Source organism: Mustela putorius, unplaced genomic scaffold (assembly GCF_011764305.1).
Source record: "Mustela putorius furo isolate JIRA1106 unplaced genomic scaffold, ASM1176430v1.1 tig00000224_pilon_pilon_pilon, whole genome shotgun sequence".
In the NCBI taxonomy this organism is placed as follows: domain Eukaryota; kingdom Metazoa; phylum Chordata; class Mammalia; order Carnivora; family Mustelidae; genus Mustela; species Mustela putorius.
Genome location: NW_025421321.1, coordinates 33632727 through 33640537, shown reverse-complemented (window position 1 = coordinate 33640537; position 7811 = coordinate 33632727).

Below are 7811 nucleotides of genomic sequence, written 5' to 3'. Positions count from 1 at the left end.
GGTGTCCTGAATTAGATCTTAGAACAGGAAATGGATGTAAGTGGCAGAACTGGTAAAATCCAAATAAAATCTGTAGTTTAGTATTGTAGCAATGTTAATTTCTGAGTTTTGATAGATGTGCCATGATTATGTACATTGTTAATATTAAGAAAGTCTGGAATCTTTGGATTTTTGATGAATTTAAAATTATTTCAAAATAAAAGTTAAAAAATACAGTTTCAATTTAAAAGTACTGAAGCTCAGAGGAGTTCATTGATATTCAAGATTACACAACAGGTAAGTTGTTTACCTGAAATTAGAGTGCAGGTATCTAGACCCAGACCCAGAATTATTTATCCTTAAAGCCATCTCCAATAGGCCACCCTAACCCTGTGGCCCATCATTCCTGATCATCTTAGAGCATATATTTATGAATTCAACTTCTCTGGACTTTCTGGGTGGGAACTAAATAAGATTCTTCCAACTACAGTCTTTCCTGCAACACTGCAACCCCATCTTCCCGTTGTCAGAAGCAACCATTTCAAACTTTTTCCCACTCCTCATTCTTGCAACCCAATCACCTTTTTCCTCAATCCCTCAGATGGCCAGATCTACTTCACAGCAAGCACAGAAGCCATCAGAGAACTTCCTCAAGTTCTGATGACCCAACCTACAAACCTACCTACTTCCATTCCCACCTGCCTTTCTCCACCCCCTACCATTTCACCAAAAGAGATATTTGTCATACTGTCTCCAACTGTACCCCTCACCTGTGTCCTGGATTTTCCTCCTATTCCTGCCTCAGGGACCTCTACCTACCAATGAACCTCCCTCCTATCTCTTTAACTTCTCCCTCTCTACTGACATCTTGAGATCTCTTTTCTTATTTTCAATCCAAAAACCATATTTCCTCAATACTATAGGCACTCAATACCTTGCCCTTCATAGCCAAATATCCTGAGAAAGTCATCTAACTGATTTCTTTCTTCACCTCCCACTGTGCTATTTTTTTTCCCATTTGATTTCTCTGAGCATTTAGCACTATGAACCATACCATATTCTTCTTCCTTTTTTTTTTTTTTTTTTAAGATTTTATTTATTTACTTGACAGAGAGAGAGATTCCAAGCAGGCAGAGAGGCAGGCAGAGAGAGAGAGGAGGAAGCAGGCTCCCCGCTGAGCAGAAAGCCTGATGCGGGGCTCGATTCCAGGACCCTGAGATCATGACCTGGGCTGAAGGCAGAGGCTTAACCCACTGAGCCACCCAGGTGCCCTCTTCTTCCTTTTTTAAGTTCACCCATTTAATGTGTACAGTTCAATGGTGTTTAGTATGTGCACAATTTTAAAACATTTTCATCATCTCACAAAGAAACCATGTACCCCTTAGCTGTCACTCCCTTTTCACCCCATCGTCCACTACCATCTCTAAGCAACCATTAATCTACCTTCTGTCTCTATGGATTTGTCTGTTCTGAACTTTCATATGAATAAAATCACATAATATGTTGACTTCTGTGATTGGCTCCCTTCACTTAACATAATGTCTTCAAGGTTCATCCAAGTTACACATGTATCGGTACTTCATTCCTTTTCATGGATGAATAACCTCCCATTATATGGATATACCACAGTTTGTTTATCCATTCATTGGTTGATAGCATTTGGCTTATGTCCACCCTTTTTTTACCATGATTTTTTTTTAAAAAAAGATTTGATTATTTATTTTAGAGAGAGAGGGAAGGAGAAAGCAAGAGTGAGTGTGGGGGAAGGGCAAAAGGAGAGTGAGAGAGAGAGAGAGAATATCTCAAGTAGACTCCCCACTGAGCACAAAGCTGGACATGGGGCTGGATCTCACAACCCTGAAATCATGACCTGAGCCAAAATCAAGAGTTGGATGATTAACCTACTGGGCCACCCAGGTGCCCTTGAACAAATTTTCTTAATACTAATTGTCCTCCTACCTCTATAGCTCCTCCTTTTCAATCTTCTTTGTAGACTTCTTTTCCTTTACCTTCCCTTGAATAATGGTCTTCTCCAAGGTTTTATCTTCAGGGATTGTTCCAGTCTCTCTTCCTTTTCACTCCTCCCTGTATTTCTCCTTTACTGTCTGATTAACTACATTCATCCCTCAACCCGCCTCTCAGATAAGCCTCCCAGACTCCCCAAGTAATATCAGCTTTCCCTCTTTCAGAATACTTACCACCATTCTAATAAACAATCCATTGTGTAATTAGTTGTTTAATGTCTACCTCTTCCACTAAACCATAAGCTCGATGACAGCAGGGAACATGACTGTCTTTTTCATTTCTATACTTCTGAGGCCAAAATAATTATTTGTTGAATAAATGAATGAGTGAGTGCATGAATGAAAAATAAATGTATGGTTACATGGTATCATCATCCATTTCCATGGTCTTGGTTTTCAGTGTATTGGTGAGAGAAAAATCATGTATTGCCAAGTCTCTTTCTCTTTTGAAACTCAATAAGAAAATGATATTCAGGGAAAGTCTCTTGTTATATTATAAACAAGTGCCAGAACATCAGAATTCCATGTAGATGTTTGGAAATGTCAAATGTCAACAAATTGAGCACACTATTCAGCTAATGCTTGATCTCGGATGAAGTGTTTACTGCCCACGAAGTGTTGAGAGACAAGTCTCCATGTGTCTCTCTTCTTTTTTCAGGTCTTTTGAGTAGAGGCACCAACAGTCTTTTGTTCTGCATTATCTTTTCTAGGACCGTATAGCCTACAAAGAAGGAGATAGTGTTTTTCTCCAGAGCAGAAGGTAGGTTCGTTTGCTATGCAGTGCAATAAAGATAATGTCTCCCTCTGGAGCAAAGGTTGAGCAGTGGGTTTGCATCCTGTCCATTACACAAAACTGAGGTTTCCTAATCTTGGGGTTCTTCTCCTGGAATGTGATTAGCTTGTACCACCTGGCCCTCATTCTGTCACCTGTAGAAACTGGAGTTGGGGAATTAAGGCCAGAAAAATAATTGTTCTCTGTCTATTTCTATTGCTATGAGTAATAAACTGTTCTTTCCATCACTATCCCAGATTTGCCTCTGGTTAGCATTCACAAAACTGTGGCAGACTAACTTGTTAGCTTGCAATTGGGAAAAAGATCTCAAATCCTTCATGGTTCTTGACACAAAGCAGTAATTTATAGACATTCATATTAATTATTTGGTATCAGGTGGCAAATGTTTTAAGCCTTTTACAACCCAGTATAGCTGATTATCACTTACATATGGGTGCTTTACAGTATTTTAGTTAGGACTTAGAAAATTGATTGAGAGGGCGCCTGGGTGGCTCAGTGGGTTAAGTCTCTGCCTTTGGCTCAGATCATGATCTCAAGGTGCTGGGATTGAGTCCCGCATCGGGCTCTCTGCTCAGCAGGAGGCCTGCTTCCCTTCCTCTCTCTCTGCCTGCCTCTCTGCCTACTTGTGATCTCTCTCTATCAAATAAATGAATTTTTTAAAAATCTTTAAAAAAAGAGAAAATTGATTAATGTATAACCAGTTATACTTTTCTCCCTTTAAATTACACAAAATAGGCTCCCCGTTTGGGTTTGCACACAGAGTTTCTACTTTTCAGAAGAGCTTTTTTTTTTGCTATTGCATGGGGGATGCCTGTGCATCTGTCCATACTTATTGGTATGTAGTTTTGAAAGTGCCTTCACATACTCTCTTCCGTGTGAGTTTAGCATTGCTAAGCACTACCTCAAAGACAAGAGTCATGCTTGTTACTCTTTTGTATCCTTCTCCTCCTTGTAAGGTTTGGTACACGCTTCTGGTCCAAATATTCTCATCATTCCAACATGGTAGATTATTCTTTCCAGACATTGCTGCCACATCTCCCACCTCTCCCGCATTGCTCTTGTGCCAAGTTAACTTGTCACTCCTTCATCAAGATGTGGCATCAATTTCGGCATCCCCTTGAATCTGAGAAGGCCCTGTGACTGCTCTAATAGAATATGGCAGAAGTAACACAGAAGAAGTCCCAGCTTAGTCCCCAACTGACCCAGCAGCTTCTGCTCCTGCTTCTTGGGATCCTTGTTCTTTGACTGCTTCCTGTCATGACTCAGCCTTCATGTTGAGAGAAGCGGGGGCCACGTGGAGAAAACATATGCAGGTGTTCTGGGTGACAGCCTCAGCTGTGCTCCTGACCAACATTTAGCGTTCGTTGCCAGCCAGGTAAGTGAGCTATCTTGACTGTCTCCCCTAGTTGACCCTTCAGACTGCAACTGCATGAGAGACATCACACAAAAACTGCTGAGTTGAACCCAGTCAACCCATGGCAGATAATAACAAATTGTTGTACACAGCCATAGAGAACCAGAGCAAAGAGGCCTCTGAATAAAGAATTTCGTTTGACCATGTGGTTCTAAACCCATCTCCAACTGCTTAGAATCCTTAAAAACAGAAAGCAACTTTCACTCAAGATTTAGTGTGGCAGCTTGTACCCCATAGACATTACTGAAGTATTCTTATGAATTAATGAATGATTGTATTTAAAATAAAAATCACTACAAAGCAGAGGTCTTAATCCCAGAGCTTTTTTTTTTTTTAAAGATTTTATTTATTTATTTGACAGAGAGAAATCACAAGTAGGCAGAGAGGCAGGCAGAGAGAGAGAGGAGGAAGCAGGCTCCCTGCTGAGCAGAGAGCCCGATGCGGGACTCGATCCCAGGACCCTGAGATCATGACCTGAGCCAAAGGCAGCGGCTTAACCACTGAGCCACCCAGGCGCCACCCAGGCGCCCCCCAGGGCTTTTTAAAAAAGATGTTGATTTGCCCACTTATAAATTAAACACTTGGGGGAAAAAAACCAAAAACAAAACTCTTCTTCCTTAATTTAAATTTATTTGGCCTCCTGGGCATGGCCAAATCTCGAGACCAGAATCAAGTTAACCTGTTTGATCACAAGTCTAAGCACAAGTAGGAGGATTCTAGAACTGGTTTTGCTGTTATTGGGCAACAATTTGAATCTTATGTTGTTATGGTAGACTATCATGGAGGCTCATTCATCACTCTTTTTAAAACTTTGATAATGTTAGATTTTTGACTCTCGGGATACTGTGTTCAGATCTCAGAGCATTAAGTGTGTTTTTTGTTTTGGGGTTTTTTGGGGGGGTGGTTTGTCTCAAAAATAAAAAGTCACTCAGAAGCGTAACAGAGGACAGCAATCTCTTGCCCACTCCCAGCCAACTGGCCTAAACTGTGTGCCTCTTTCCTCTCATTCCTGTGTTCCAGCCTTGCTAATCTTTTATACTACATATTCCTCCCTGCCACAGGACCTTTGCACATGCTATCTTAGCTCCTACACCCCTTCCTCTCCATTTCTTCATCTTGCTGAATTCATCATTTTTGCTTCAATTCAACCACGAGTTCCTCAAAGATGCTTTTTCTGACCTCTGCAGAGTAGTTGAGGTGCCCCAGTTACATGCTTCCATTGTACCCTATATTTATCCATCAAAACATATTTTGCAATTATAATTACATATTTTTAGTCGTGTAATTACTTTATTTCTTTGAAGTGGTGGATTTTCACATGTTGATGGCACCATCTAAGTAGCACAATGTCTACATCAACATGACTTCACCATTCCAGGCAACTCTTTATCAGGAAGGTAGATGTTACAAATGACTTTACTGTTGATTCCAGGACCTGCCTGAAAGACACATCTGCTCTTCAAATAAAGCATCAGATAACAATTTTTATTTCAAGACTCTGAGCTCCTTGCCTCACTTGCTGTGTCTATCAACCCTAAACTATTATATCGTGATCCTTATCCAATGCTAACCAAGACTTCCCTCTCCCCTCAGTGAAAGACCCACTTTAAACCAGACTTTTGAAGTTCAAAAATAGCCAATTTTGTCCTTAACTTCCTTTGAGATGCTACAGAGGCTATCTAGATAATGCTTTCCCTTACATAGGTAAACAATAAACACATTGCTTTAGTGATATTTTTGTAAGGAATGTGTGATGGCGGCATCAAATCAATATGTGTATTTAGTATGGTAGCACATTTTTGCCTCCTGAAAAGCTGTTATTAAGTCCAAGTTGGAAAACAATGATGTCTTATATTTGAAGAAATGTAGTAGTTAACAGCTATATCACTTATGAGAATTTACATTTTTCATAAGGGCATAGACCCACTCAATTTTTCTCATTGGTTTATCTCCATGTCAGAACAAAACAGGTGCTTAATTACATAATTGTTGAATGAATGAGTGGATCAATGAGTAGATGACAGACCAAGATAGATGGATTGCCCAGCCAAGTTATGTAATACTGCCATTAGGTGAAATAGAAATTGTCCACGAGGTTGCCATTGTTTTAGAAGTGAATTAAAATGAGTTCCTAGCAGCATATAATAATGTTGGTGTGGCTTGACTAATTGAAGAGTGAAGGGTAGCAGAATATGCCCCGCTAAAATATGCCACTTTGACATAAGGATGATTTATTATTTTGTGGACTCCTTATAGTCACAGGTGTTACACTCCTCTGTGATGGTTCTGAGACCTACTTAGGGAATCTTTTTTTTTTTTCTTTTAAAGAGACAGCTGGGGAATTTTTTATCTGATTTTATTTATTTGATGCATCTATGGCCTTGCCCTGCCATTTACTGAACACAGTGATGACCTTGGCAGTACTCTGCCTTCAAGAATATTCCAAACTGGGGACAACTCCATGGGAAGTAGAAGTCGGGGAACCAGGTGTTCAGACAGAGGTTCTTTTCAGCATATTGAGGGTCTGGAGTTTGATATCTATGGTAGGCATAGCATACTTCAGCGAATCCTTTCCTTTGCCATTTTTTCCCACTGACCATGCCTAGATGGACAGGAGTTTCTTATGTATTACACTTTAACACATTGTTCTTTCTGGGAAGATGGGCTGAAATTTATTTTTGGCTGAGAATATAGGGAAAAGGTTTAAGTAATCCTAGATCTTACTAATATGGCAATTCTTTCCTGAGGATCCAATTAATGAATATGTTGGATGTTTATTAGGTATAAGGCACTGTGCTAAGTACTTGAGGGACATAGAATTGATAAGGTGTGGTCCCTGCCCTCAAGGAGCTCATAGTCTAGCTAGAAAACTAAAACATATACACAAAAAAATTTTAACAAATAGTATGTAGTGCTGATAGAACTTTCTGCAGTGAAGGAAATCTTCTTTAATGTCCATTGTTGAGCCCTTGAAATACAGGTAGTGCAACTGAGGAACTAAACTGAATTTTTAACTTAATTTTAACTTATTTAAATAGCCACATGTGGACCAAGGCTTCTGAACTGGACAGCTTCATGTGAGGCATTACATAAGCACTAACAAAACGGCTGAGGTAGATAAGAGAGGACAAAGAGCATCCACTTCAGGTTGATGTAGATGGGGAAGGCTTCCAGAAAGGGGCGTGATTATAATGTTCTGAGAGGAGAATATGTGGAGGATAGCACTAGCTTCTGGGAACTTTCAGAGAACACTGTTGAGGGTACCAGAGAGTATCTATTGAACAGAGTAGAGTCTTATCTTGGGTTTCATTAATCTGTTGTGTTAAAAAGATGGCTGGATTTGATGAGGCAATTATCTCTCTTTAGTGCTTTGACACTTCCTCTCCAGGGGTCTGAGCAAATACTCTTACTGGCAATGGGAAGAGCACTAGACTCGGAGTCAGGAGACATAAGTTCTATTCTTACTGTGTCATTAACTCACACACAGGCTTAGTTAGGGTTTTGTTGTTGTTGCTGTTGTTTTGTTTTGTTTTGTCTAAAAAGGATCAAGGGTTCTTTAGCAAATATTCTTGAAGGTTGTTGCTGAGTGAAGTTTATTCTT